The sequence below is a fragment of the Staurois parvus genome, unplaced genomic scaffold (assembly GCF_062004578.1).
Source record: "Staurois parvus isolate SC_StPar_1 unplaced genomic scaffold, SC_StPar_1.0 ptg000374l, whole genome shotgun sequence".
Taxonomy (NCBI): domain Eukaryota; kingdom Metazoa; phylum Chordata; class Amphibia; order Anura; family Ranidae; genus Staurois; species Staurois parvus.
Window position 1 is genome coordinate 1,377,298 of NW_028318170.1, and position 12,251 is coordinate 1,389,548.

General features: G+C 47.7%; 1 pseudogene; it reads left to right on the plus strand.

Moving 5' to 3' along the window:
- Positions 1-9,950: 9,950 nt before the first annotated feature.
- On the plus strand, positions 9,951-11,519 carry LOC149456156 (E3 ubiquitin/ISG15 ligase TRIM25-like; annotated as a pseudogene).
- The last annotated feature ends 732 nt before the right edge of the window (positions 11,520-12,251 follow it).

Here is a 12,251-nt window from a genome sequence, read left to right on the forward strand (position 1 = left end):
GCCGATGTCGAGGCAACTGAGTAGTCTGCATCTCTGGATCCTGGAAAAAGGAGAAACTCCGGCCTCAATCGAGGCTATCAGCACAGTGCAGCAGGCCGCTACTACAGAGACAAACAAACCCCAAAACAAGCAAGGTTATGGTCTGTGGATTGATTAATACCGTGACTATGCAGCCCACTGAGAGCAAGATCTAATATAATCTGTGTATATACATTTGAAACTGGCATAAACATAGCATGAACATGTAGTATGCATGAGAGTTAGAGCAATCTAATGCAATACACATACCCTAGCATCTTAGCCAAGGGCAGTTAGAAGGTTTTCATGTGAAGGTAAATTGGAACCAGGGTTTAGGGAAGAATCACACAAGATATTGGGTAGAGTGTGGAAGTAGCCATAACATGGGGGAGGGATGATGCATGGGTGGGGGGGAGGGGGAAAGGAGAAGTGTAATTTGTGACGTGCCTTGCGATGAGCTGGTGAAGCTGGTAGACTGTCCCCAATGATGAGCCTTCATCATGCAGGAGAGGACGAGGTGCGGTGGAAGGGTATACGGCTCCTTGCTCCTTCAGGGTGTCCAGCGGATTGGGCCTCCATTGGGTCTTTATCCATCTGAGATGGAAGGTGGGATTCTCCAGACAAGTTGGGCAGGTCCACGATTGGGATATCTAGGATCTTGCAAAATGGTGCGATATCATCCGGGAATCTCAGGATAGCTGATCGCCTCATGTGTGCTGCTGAAAGACCAAATGGGAATTTCCAGCGATATGCTATACCCCTGGAACATAGTAGATCCAGTAGAGGGCGTGATTCCTTTCTGCGTTGAAGGGTGACATGGGAGAGATTTTGAAATAATTTACTTTCTGCTCCATTATATATCACGCGGTTTCGATCTCGTGCTCTGCGTAATATTTCTTCCTTGAGTCGGAAGTCAACTAGACAGCAAATTATATCCCTCGGGGGATCAGTGTCCCTACCTCTAGGATGTAGAGCCCTATGGAGGCATTCAATCTCAATAGGAGACTCCTGTGGTTAAGAGAGTTTGGGCTACTTGGTCCGTTTCAGTTGCTTCAGTTACACCACGTACCCTTAAATTATGTCATCTTCCCCTGTTGTCTAGATTTTCAATATGTCGATCAAGCTCTCTTAGGTGCATAGTGTGCTTATCTACCAGTTTGTGTATATCATGGATGGCAAGGTCTTGCGTTATAACTTTATCCTCCACTGCTTCTAGCCTTTGTGCCACTACCTGCATATCAATATGCGAAATTCCTGCAGATATCTAGTGCTACTGCTTTCAAATCCCCTATAGTGAGAGGGGAGGCTGCAGGATAGCAGGCTGTGGGTGCTGCGGTTGGGCTCCTGATCCACAAGCGGGACGCTCTGTGAAGCGAGTGGGAGGAGGCAGCATGGGAGGAGGCCTCAATGTGCTCTGGGGTCTGGGACTGGAATAAATCTGGAATGCTGTGGCTGGCAGGTCTGCTCCTCTGGTGGGGAGACCGCGATTGTGGGGCAGCGGGTCTCCTATCCGCTTTCCCCAAGTCAGCGGTGTCTCTACCTGCTCTTGTCACGTGTTCCTACCTCCGTGTGTTGGAGCTCTGGGAATCAAGCTGCCATATTCTCTGGGCTGAAGCCATGCCCCCCTTGTGATCTTGATCTATCATTGGAACTTTCCAGAAGCCACTCGCCAAGTCAAGGATGGAGAAGTACCTGGCTTGGCCCAGTACCATAAGCGAGTCCTCTACCTGGGGCAAGGGCTAGGCATCATTGTGGGTACATACATTTAGCTTGCAGTAATCCAGAATGATTCAGACTTCTGTCCTTTTTGTGACCAGGACTATGGAAGCAGCCAAAGGACTACGACTATCCCAAATCACCCTGCTTTGTAACATGTTGTGGAGCAGGTCCTTGACCACCTGGCACAGCACTGTGGGAATATGACGGTACTTCTCCCAGATGGGTGGAGCATCGCCGTGTGAATTGGGTAGTTGATGGCCTCTCTTTGCCCCTACTCAATCAGACTTTTGGCAAAACCAAGTAGGTGTTTTTCCAGCTGTTGTTGTGGAAGAGGGTAGTCCCAGAAGGTAATGCCAGCTTTTCTAGCAGTAGTTTGTATTAAGACTCAACCTACCTGTCTGTAAAGTGGCACATATGGCTTGTACCCCGGGCTGGGAGATACAGTGATGGGACACTACGTACACGTTTGCAAGGGTGGCATGGTTTGGGAGTAAAATTAGGATCATCACAGTTGATGAGCTGCACCGGGGCCTTCACCTTGAACCTTGGACAGAGTGTGAGTGACCAGCTACTCCCCTGGTGCTACGGAGTCTGTGGGTTTCCCCCATTACAATGACCCCTTGAAGTTTCCTGTGAGCCCTGATGGGAAGAGACCAGACTAAATTTTGGAGGGGTGCCAGGAGCATGCTGTGCGGACCCCACCTGTTTGGGCTAATTCTTTGCTACTCCTTTTTGAGCCTTATAAGCTTGTATCGTATAGAGCCACACAGCTTGCAGACCACAGCCCCATGCTGGGTGGAATGCTCAAATTTAACAATTTAAGTGGGGTAATTCCAAGCCCTCCTACACATGCATGCCCAGGACAGTAGGTACAGCTGAACCTTACTGAGTCACTACCACCCCTACTCAATCCATTACCTGGATTTTCACCCAGGTGATGCCTTCTACCAATTTCAGAAAGTCAATCAGGCATAGAACCTCTAGCCCGTTAACAAGTGTGGTCACCACTGGACTATGTGAGACCATGGACTCTAGTTTGCTGGGACTTTGTGTTGACTGTCCTGGGGGATGTTACTCTGCTCCAGTAGCCACTAGTTTAATGGCAGCTTGGGTGTGCTGGATTTAGGCCAGCCACATTCTTAGCTGTGTCCAAAGTGGCTACACTGCCAGCACTACTGGTCATCCTCTGGGTCCCTCCATAACAGATTCTCACCCTTAGTGGGAGAGGCTGAATTTGATTTGATTGAGCACATTTCCTGTTTCAGGGTGGCCATGTCCTAGGTGGGTTAACTCAATGCTGTGTGTATGACTGACAGGGGTGAAGGAGCCAAGACCCTCTCTTTCAAGTGCAATGGTTCATACCTTTTTGTCACTACCACAGTTGCTGCAGCACCTTCCTGTTGCCATGCCCGTGTGCACCACTACATTATGAAAAGATATGGAGGGTTTACCTCTAATTGATTCCTGTAGGGCTCTCCTGACTAGTCCAGCTTTCATTCTCACCACGAAAACTGGTCCCTCAATAGATGATCTGAGGTAGTAACATTGGCACAGATGTGCACATCTCTTCTTTTCCAGATGCTTCTAGAGATTCTGGAGTGCTACCGCAATGTGAATGAGGCTCTTATTCCCCTGCCTCTGGTCAAATAATCTCCACCTCAACTCTGAGACCACAACATTTTCTCTGAACAGGCCCTCCAGGTATGCCACTATTTTTTTCCAGAGTGGCCTGATCCTCCTCAGGCAGCACCATCACCCCTGTGCCTGTCATCTTCCTAGTCATTAATAGCCAGCTCTGCGATCAGCCAGGCGGGAACCTGATAGAGGCACAGAGCATTTTCAATTCTCTCCTCCCACTCAGCCAGAGAAATATTGGAGCCATGGAACTAGGGCACCAGAGCCAGATCTGGGAAAAGCAGCCTTTTATAGTGTGTGGGCTGCATCTTCACTGTTAACCAACATTGGCTAAAGTCTTGTACTTGACCAGACCAATGGTGGCTCAAGCAATGCATTGTGGGATGTTTGGTGGAAGGAATTCCTGCAGAAAGTCCTTAAAGTCTGGATCTAATCCAAACATTTTAACAGTGAATGTTTAGTCCAAATTTACGTTTGGATTGAAAGTTTGTCTCTTTCCTAATTGTCCATATGGATGCTCAGAACCCACCCCGAGGGGGCTTGCTTATTCAAAAGCCCATTTATTGGCCCTTCTAAGCCAGCTAACCTAAGTTCAAAGGCAAAGCAGTGCATTAATGTGGTGATCTCAACTATGCATTATTTTGCTATGGCTGGATTTATACAAGAGTAGTCTGGAAGATGCAGTTTGGAAGAGGATTCAAATCATAATCTTCCCTGTGCTCATGGACACTTCAGAGCAGGAGGGGCCAGATATAAGGAAAAGCCCAGGAAAGAGTCAGGGCAGTTGTGGAGCATGCCAACTGGAGCAGGACTGGAGAGAAGGTGTTGTCCTGTGCCGGGTGAGGGGCCTGCTGTGCTGGATTTCCTAGACTAGACTACACTAGAGCCAGGAGGCTGAAGTAGAGTGTATCTACTGCAGTATGGGAGGTCCGGGGACTGCAGTGACCCGGTACATTGTCACCTAGAGCCACTGAGAGGGTTGCCATCTACCTGGTTGCCACCATCGCTGCACGGCAAGATAAGGGGGCCCCCTACTGTGCAGTTAACTCATCACCATCATAGGACTGTTGAGAAGACAGTTGATAAAAAGGTTGCATACCCATTATTGTGCTGTAACCACTTGCTTGCAACTTACAGCCCCAGAGCCATTACTAAGCTGCATTCACTTGTAGACAAAATCAGAGACCCAATACCTCTGCTGCTGCATGCATTGTCAAGCCACCTTAGGCAGAGCCCTTCATGGCCCTGAAGTATTTTCTGTATTCCAGAGTGCTGACTTTGTTCTTGCTTTCATACAGTATATGACTGATACTGCTGCATAACATCCTAGCCACTCTCCCCCCGGCTGCTACATCTGGGTCTTCCTAATTTCTCTGTTCCCATTGCTTTAAAGGACTTTATTCTCTTACCAAACTCAACATTCATAATATACCACTTTTACATGCCATCTGTTGACTTGAGATCATCACCTTGCGCACCAACGGTTTTAAAGGACCTCAACGCACCTGCCAGAAGATTCATCACAAAGACTTGTCCAAGTTACCCCTAGTCTGAGGGCAAAACTATGTTTAACTATAACGTTTAAATCAAGGCCTAAAACTAACCTTTGTTAGAGAGCGATCAAGTGACACAGTCTGTCCGGATTTTTTGTTTACCCCTGCTGGTCTCTTGAGGCCACAGTGTAAGCTGAAATTTGACTTTTCATAGGCACCCCTGTGGAATGTGTTATACAGTTACTGTTGTGTTAATGTGTATTGACATTCATGTGCCAGTTTGCTCAGTTATACTTTATGACTCCAATCTGCCAATATAGTCTATTTATTTTTTAAAGAATGGTGTCAGGGAGATTTTGGCTGTGGTGTAGCTGAGGCTCGTAACTGCACACGAATGCGCAGGCGTGGGCCTGCAGGTGCTCGTGCTCTTGTGTGTGGGCATATGCAATGCGTATTGGCTAATTCTGGCATGTGTTGACCAGCAGCTGCACTAGTGAATTGCTATTTGATCTGCAGCTCTCTCTGTGTTCCTGTATCTGTTCCTGTATTGATATCCCGAATTGACCCGGCTTCTCCTGACCTCTCTTGAACGCTACCGGCACTGACCTCGGCTTGCTTCTTGGACTCTGTTTCTGCCTATGGTATCTGCCTGATATACCTCTCTGCTGCTGACATTGGCCTGTGACCTGACCTTTCTTTTGCCTGCCGTCTCTGCTTTACCTGCCTGCCTGTTATCTACATGGCCCGTCTGACCCTACATCCAGCTTTGCCTGCTAGCAGCCTGCTCTGCTGTATCATCTGTTCACTGTCAGCCTGCCTGCTTCCAGCCTGCTCCACTGTGTCATCTGCCCGCTGTCAGCCTGCCTGCTACCAGCCTGCTCTGCTATGTCATCTGCCCATTGTCAGCCTGCCTGTTACCAGCCTGCTCTGCTATGTCATCTGCCAATTGTCAGCCTGCCTGTTACCAGCCTGCTCCACTGTGTCATCTGCCCGCTGTCAGCCTGCCTGCTACCAGCCTGCTCTGCTATGTCATCTGCCCGCTGTCAGCCTGCCTGCTACCAGCCTGCTCTGCTATGTCATCTGCCAATTGTCAGCCTGCCTGTTACCAGCCTGCTCTGCTGTTTCTTCTGCCCGCTGTCAGCCTGCCTGCTACCAGCCTGCTCTGCTGTGTCATCTGCCCACTGTCAGCCTGCCTGCTACCAGCCTGCTCTGCTGTGTCATCTGCCCACTGTCAGCCTGCCTGTTACCAGCCTGCTCTGCTGTTTCTTCTGCCCGCTGTCAGCCTGCCTGCTACCAGCCTGCTCTGCTGTTTCTTCTGCCCGCTGTCAGCCTGCCTTCTACCAGCCTGCTCTGCTGTTTCTTCTGCCCGCTGTCAGCCTGCCTGCTACCAGCCTGCTCTGCTGTTTCTTCTGCCCGCTGTCAGCCTGCCTGCTACCAGCCTGCTCTGCTGTGTCATCTGCCCACTGTCAGCCTGCCTGCTACTAGCCTGATCTGCTGTGTCATCTGCCTGCTGTCAGCCTGCCTGTACCAGCCTGCTCTACAGTGACATCTGCCTACAGCCTGCTGCTTCACTCCTGACATCCATTCAGCAAAGTCACCAGCTATTGCTCCTCAGACTACTGGACTGATCAGGCACCCATTCCCTGCTGTGCTCTTGTGGTTGCTGTTCCACCTTCAGTGGCCCCTGAGCTGGAGTTGTATGAGAGGCCTTCCTCTACACATAAGGCTCCCTAACGAGGTACGTGACAAGCGGTGTGTACAATTCTTGTGTGTCTACTGGGGGCCAACAGACAAGGTATTCTGCTGGTGTCAGTGAGGGTGAGGCCTCAAAATTACCAGCACCTCTTGTGGGGGTAGCACTACATAAACTAAGTCAATCCCAGTGTCCAGAGAGGTAAACCATGTAAATCATGATAGAAAAACTCTTGCCTGCCAGTCTGTACATGCCGTAACCCACCCATAACTGACAGATTCCCAGCCGCAGTAAATTAAATATACAGCAGAGAATCCTGGGTGATGTCATAGACCGAATTTAATGAATGACATCACCCAGGATTCTCAGTGACATTAACAAAGTTCAGCTTCTAATGTAATAAGTGTTTCATGCTGTTCTGTAATATAGACAGCCTGCTTATCATTGATGCCCAATAACTCCCTGTATGAATGAAGAATCACCCTCCTCCATTCATGTGATGGAAAACATAATATGTAGAGGAAGATGAAAGAGGTGTTGTGGCTTCTACACATCAGCTCTGGATATGACCTTAGATTTTACAATTGGCCAATTCAATTGTTTACAGGTGAAACTCGAAAAATTAGAATATCGTGCAAAAGTTCATTTATTTCAGTGCAGCAACTTAAAAGGTGAAACTAATATATGAGATAGACTCATTACATGCAAAGCAAGATAGTTCCAGCTGTGATTTGTCATCATTGTGATGATTATAGCTTACAGCTCATGAAAACCCCAAATCCACAATCTCAGAAAATGAGAATATTCCATGCAATCAATAAAACAAGGATTGTACATAGAACAATATCGGACCTCTGAAAAGTAGAAGCTGCATATGTACTGAGTACTTGGTTTGGGCCCCTTTTGCAGCAATTACTGCCTCAATGCGGCGTGGCATGGAAGCTATCAGCCTGTGGCATTGCTGAGGTGTTATAGAAGGCCAGGATGCTTCAATAGTGGCCTTCAGCTCTTCTGCATTGTTCAGTCTCATGTCTCTCATCTTTCTCTTGACAATGCCCCATAGATTGTCTATGGGGTTCAGGTCAGGCGAGTTTGCTGGCAAATCAAGCACAGTAATTCCACGGTCATTGAACCAGCTTTTGGTGCTTTTGGCAGTGTGGGCAGGTGCCAAGTCCTGCTGGAAAATGAAGTCATCATCCCCATAAAGCTCGTCTCTGGAAGTAAGCATGAAGTGCTCCAAAATCTCCTGGTAGACGGCTGCGTTGACCCTGGACTTAATGAAGCACAGTGGGCCAACACCAGCAGATGACATGGCTCCCCAAATCAACACAGACTGTGGAAACTTCACACTGGACTTCAAGCATCTTGCAGTGTGTGCCTCTCCATTCTTCCTCCATACTCGGGGTCCTTGGGCCTCTCCATTCTTCCTCCATACTCGGGGTCCTTGGGCCTCTTCATTCTTCCTCCATACTCGGGGTCCTTGGGCCTCGCCATTCTTCCTCCATACTCGGGGCCCTTGGGCCTCTCCATTCTTCCTCCATACTCGGGGTCCTTGGGCCTTTCCAATGTTCCTCCATACTCGGGGTCCTTGTGCCTCTCCATTCTTCCTCCATACTCTGGGTCCTTGGTTTCCAAATGAGATGCAAAAGTTTCTCTCATCAGAAAAGAGGACTTTGGACCACTGAGCAACAGACCAGGTCTGTTTTTCTTTAGCCCAGGTAAGATGCTTCTGCCGTTGTTTGTTGTTCAGGAGTGGCTTGACAAGAGGAATACAACTGTCAGGGCTCCCAGGTGTGACCAGAGATGTGTGACTGACGCAGGGAAACGCAGACCTCAGATATGTTATAAACAATATAATTTATTAACACTAACAATACAAACATAAACGCAGTGCAATACTAAAACATAATACAGTGCAACCAAACCAAACCACCCACAGATAACAGTACATACAAGCAAGCGTCGTCAGGCAGGCCGGGTCAATATCAATAGGGCAGGTAGGTACAGGGGGAGCAAGCGGAGATTGGTCAGGGTCACAAGCCAGGGATCAGAACAGGTAGCAAGCAGCGTGGTACAGAGGGTCAGACAGAGGGATGGTCAGGAGCGAGCCGGGATCAGAGCAGGAGAAGTCAGCAGTGGTTCAGAAACAGGATGCAGGACAGAAACAGGATACAGGGCCCAGGACAAACACACACCAAGGCAGAGTCTGTGTGTCTGGCCATCCCTTAAATACCCCAGCATAATCAGTTCCAGGTGTTAGCTGGCTGCAAAGTTGAGTCTCTGATTGCTGGGAACACCCGTTGGCCAGCCCTGGTACTGCAGATCAAAAGGCAGGTGAGTCCCACCATAGCTGGCCAGTCCATTCCTGACAACTACATTTGAAGCCCATGTCCAGGATCCGTCTGTGGTGGTGGTTCTTGATGCACTGACTCCAGCCTCAGTCCACTCCTTGTGAAAGTCCCCAACACTTTTGAATGGCCTTTTCCTGACAATCCTCTCCAGGCTGCGGTCATCCCTGCTTCTTGTGCACCTTTTTCTTCCACACTTTTCCCTTCCACATAACTTTCTATTAATGTGCTTTGATACAGCACTTTGGGAACATTCAACTTATTTTGCAATTACCTTTTGAGGCTTTCCCTCCTTATGGAGGGTGTCAATGATGGTTTTCTGCACACCTGTCAGGTCAGCAGTCTTTCCCATGATTGTGATTCCTACTGAAGAAGACTGAGAGACCATTTAAAGGCTCAGGAACCCTTTGCAGGTGTTATGGCTGAATTATCTGATTAGAGTGGGACACTTTGAGCCGAGAATATTGCACCTTTTCACAATATTCTCATTTTCTGAGATTGTGGATTTGGGGTTTTCATGAGCTGTAAGCCATAATCATCACAATGATGACAAATCACGGCTTGAACTATCTTGCTTTGCATGTAATGAGTCTCATATATTAGTTTCACCTTTTAAGTTGCTGCACTGAAATAAATGAACTTTTGCACGATATTCTAATTTTTCGAGTTTCACCTGTATAGAGAACTCCATCAGAATTCTCTCCATGTCGGGGTGCTGGCAGAATAATTGGGTATATTGCAGGGATACAAGGGCTGTATATGTCTGCAGTGTATAGTGAGAGTAGACTCAGATTCTGTATAACCACCCCGCTATCCAGGTTGGTGCAGCCATGTCCACCTTTCCCCTCTCTACACCCATCTTTCTCTCTTCTATTCTGATTATTTTTATTACTGTGAGAAAAATCCTCCCTCTTCTGTACTTTGCTATCTGCATCAAATATCACGGATCCAGCCTCACCCTATGTAGGAGGATGTGACCCTCCCAACTGCATTCTTCCCCGAAGTCAGAGACCTTCACTGCCATTTCTCTTTCTGCTGTCAGTGATGGCATCTGCTGATCTGAGAGCTGAGCTGGAATGTTCCGTCTGTCTGAACATTTATACAGATCCTGTAATGCTGAGATGTGGACACAACTTCTGCCGGCTCTGTATTGATCGTGTTCTGGATACACAGGAGGGGTCTGGAGGATATTCCTGTCCTGAATGCAGAGAGAAGTTTAAGAAGCGTCCTGCACTGCACAGGAACATAACACTGCGTAATATAATGGAGAATTTCCTGTCTGCTCAGCCAGATCAAGAGTCCGGGGTCTTCTGTACTCACTGTGTGGACTATCCTGTACCTGCTGTTAGATCCTGTCTACACTGTGAGGTTTCTCTGTGTGATAAACATCTGAGAGTCCACAAAATGTCCCCAGAACACATCTTAATTGACCCCACCTTGTCCATGGAGAGCAGGAAATGCTCCATCCATAAGAAGATCCTGGAGTATTACTGCACTGAGGATAAGACCTGTATCTGTGTGTCTTGTTGTATGATTGGAGGACATAAAGGACATTAGATGGAGTCACTGGATGAGGCTTCTGAGAAGAAGAAGGACACACTGAGGAATGTTCTGCAGAAACTTCTGACAAAGAGAGAGGAGATGGAGGAAAGAGTCCAGAGTCTGCAGGAACACAGGAGGAAAGTAGAAGAAGAAGCAGCTGGTGACACCGAGAGAGTCACTGCCCTGTTTAGAAATCTCAGGAGACATCTGGAAGACCTGGAGAAGAGAGTCCTGAGGGAAATCTCCAGGTGGGCAGAGCGGGTCTCCATCTCCATCCAGGATCTGGAAATAAAGAAGGAGGAGCTGTCCAGGAAGATGGGTGACATTGAGGAGCTGTGTAACATGACGGATCCACTGACTGTCCTACAGGAATCAGACACAGGTGACTTGTGTGATACTGAGGATGGAGATAATGAGGACCAAGAAAGACATGAGGAACTCCTCCATGATGGAGGGGGGCTGGATGTGGCTGGGGTCTTACACACAGGTTTATCTGATATAATAACAGAGGTAAATGTATACTTCCCTATACAGGGAGCTGAGGACATATTACTGGATGGAAACACAGCTGATAATAATCTACATATATCAGATGACAGGAAAACTGTATCCTGGTCAGATAGAAATCAAAATCGTCCAGTAACACCAGAGAGATTTCGGAATTATTATCAGGTGTTGAGCAGTCAGAGTTTCTCCTCAGGGAGACATTATTGGGATGTGGATGTCAGGGGGTCAGATAGCTGGATAATTGGGATTTGTTACCCCAGTATAGACAGGAGAGGACGGCGGTCAGTGATTGGATGGAATAACAAGTCCTGGGGTTTGTACAGTTATGATAATCAGTATGGTGTGAGACATGACAGTAATAACATCTCCTTACCCTCCAATCCCCCCAGTACCAGAGTCAGGATATATCTGGATTATGAAGCTGGGTGGATATCCTTTTATGATCTGTGTGACCCGATCCGACACCTCCACACCTTCACCACCACCTTCACTGAGCCCCTCCATGCTGTGTTATGGCTATTGGAAGGTTGTATAAAGATCTATGGGGGGAATCGGGAGATGTGAGAACTCCACCCATAAATTGGTGATGTCACAGAGAGGAGAGATGTGATTTGGTGGAATGTTCAGCCAAGGGGATAAAGCAGTGGGTGGGGCCTCAATTGGTGTTCTTCAAGCTTTTCTACTATAAATAATAATAAGTGAGATTTCTCCCTCTGTCACTGATCACTGTGATTGGGTAGAATATCGGTCAGACTACCGGACTGACATCTATCTATCTATCTATCTATCTATCTATCTATCTATCTATCTATCTATCTATCTATCTATCTATCTACCTACCTATCTATCTATCCATCCATGCCTCCTCTCCCCTCGTTTCTCCCTCCTATTCCATACAATCTATACTAAGAAATGATTAAACTTGCAGCCAGGACCTTTTTCTTAGTTGTGGATGGGGTGGGGGAGGGGTTAGAGCCCCGGTCAGATTTTTATATATCGGTCCTTTTGAAGATTTCCTGTCTGGTTAAATGTTGTCAGCAGGACGGGAAGTGTCTCCTGACAATTGGAACATTCTACAGAGACACGTCATACATGAGGCTGGTAATATGGAGAATACAGGGGAAGCCAAAGAGGGTGAGACCGGAGAACGCACAGAACAGCGATCTACATCACAGTGCTGCTAACAGTCACACCGTCTGATTGGCTGCTCCGGGTCTCACACTCTACTCTGTGCTGAATAAGATGAGATGTATTAAGGGAAAAGGAGAATGCGGGGTTAATGTGTTCCTTCATCTT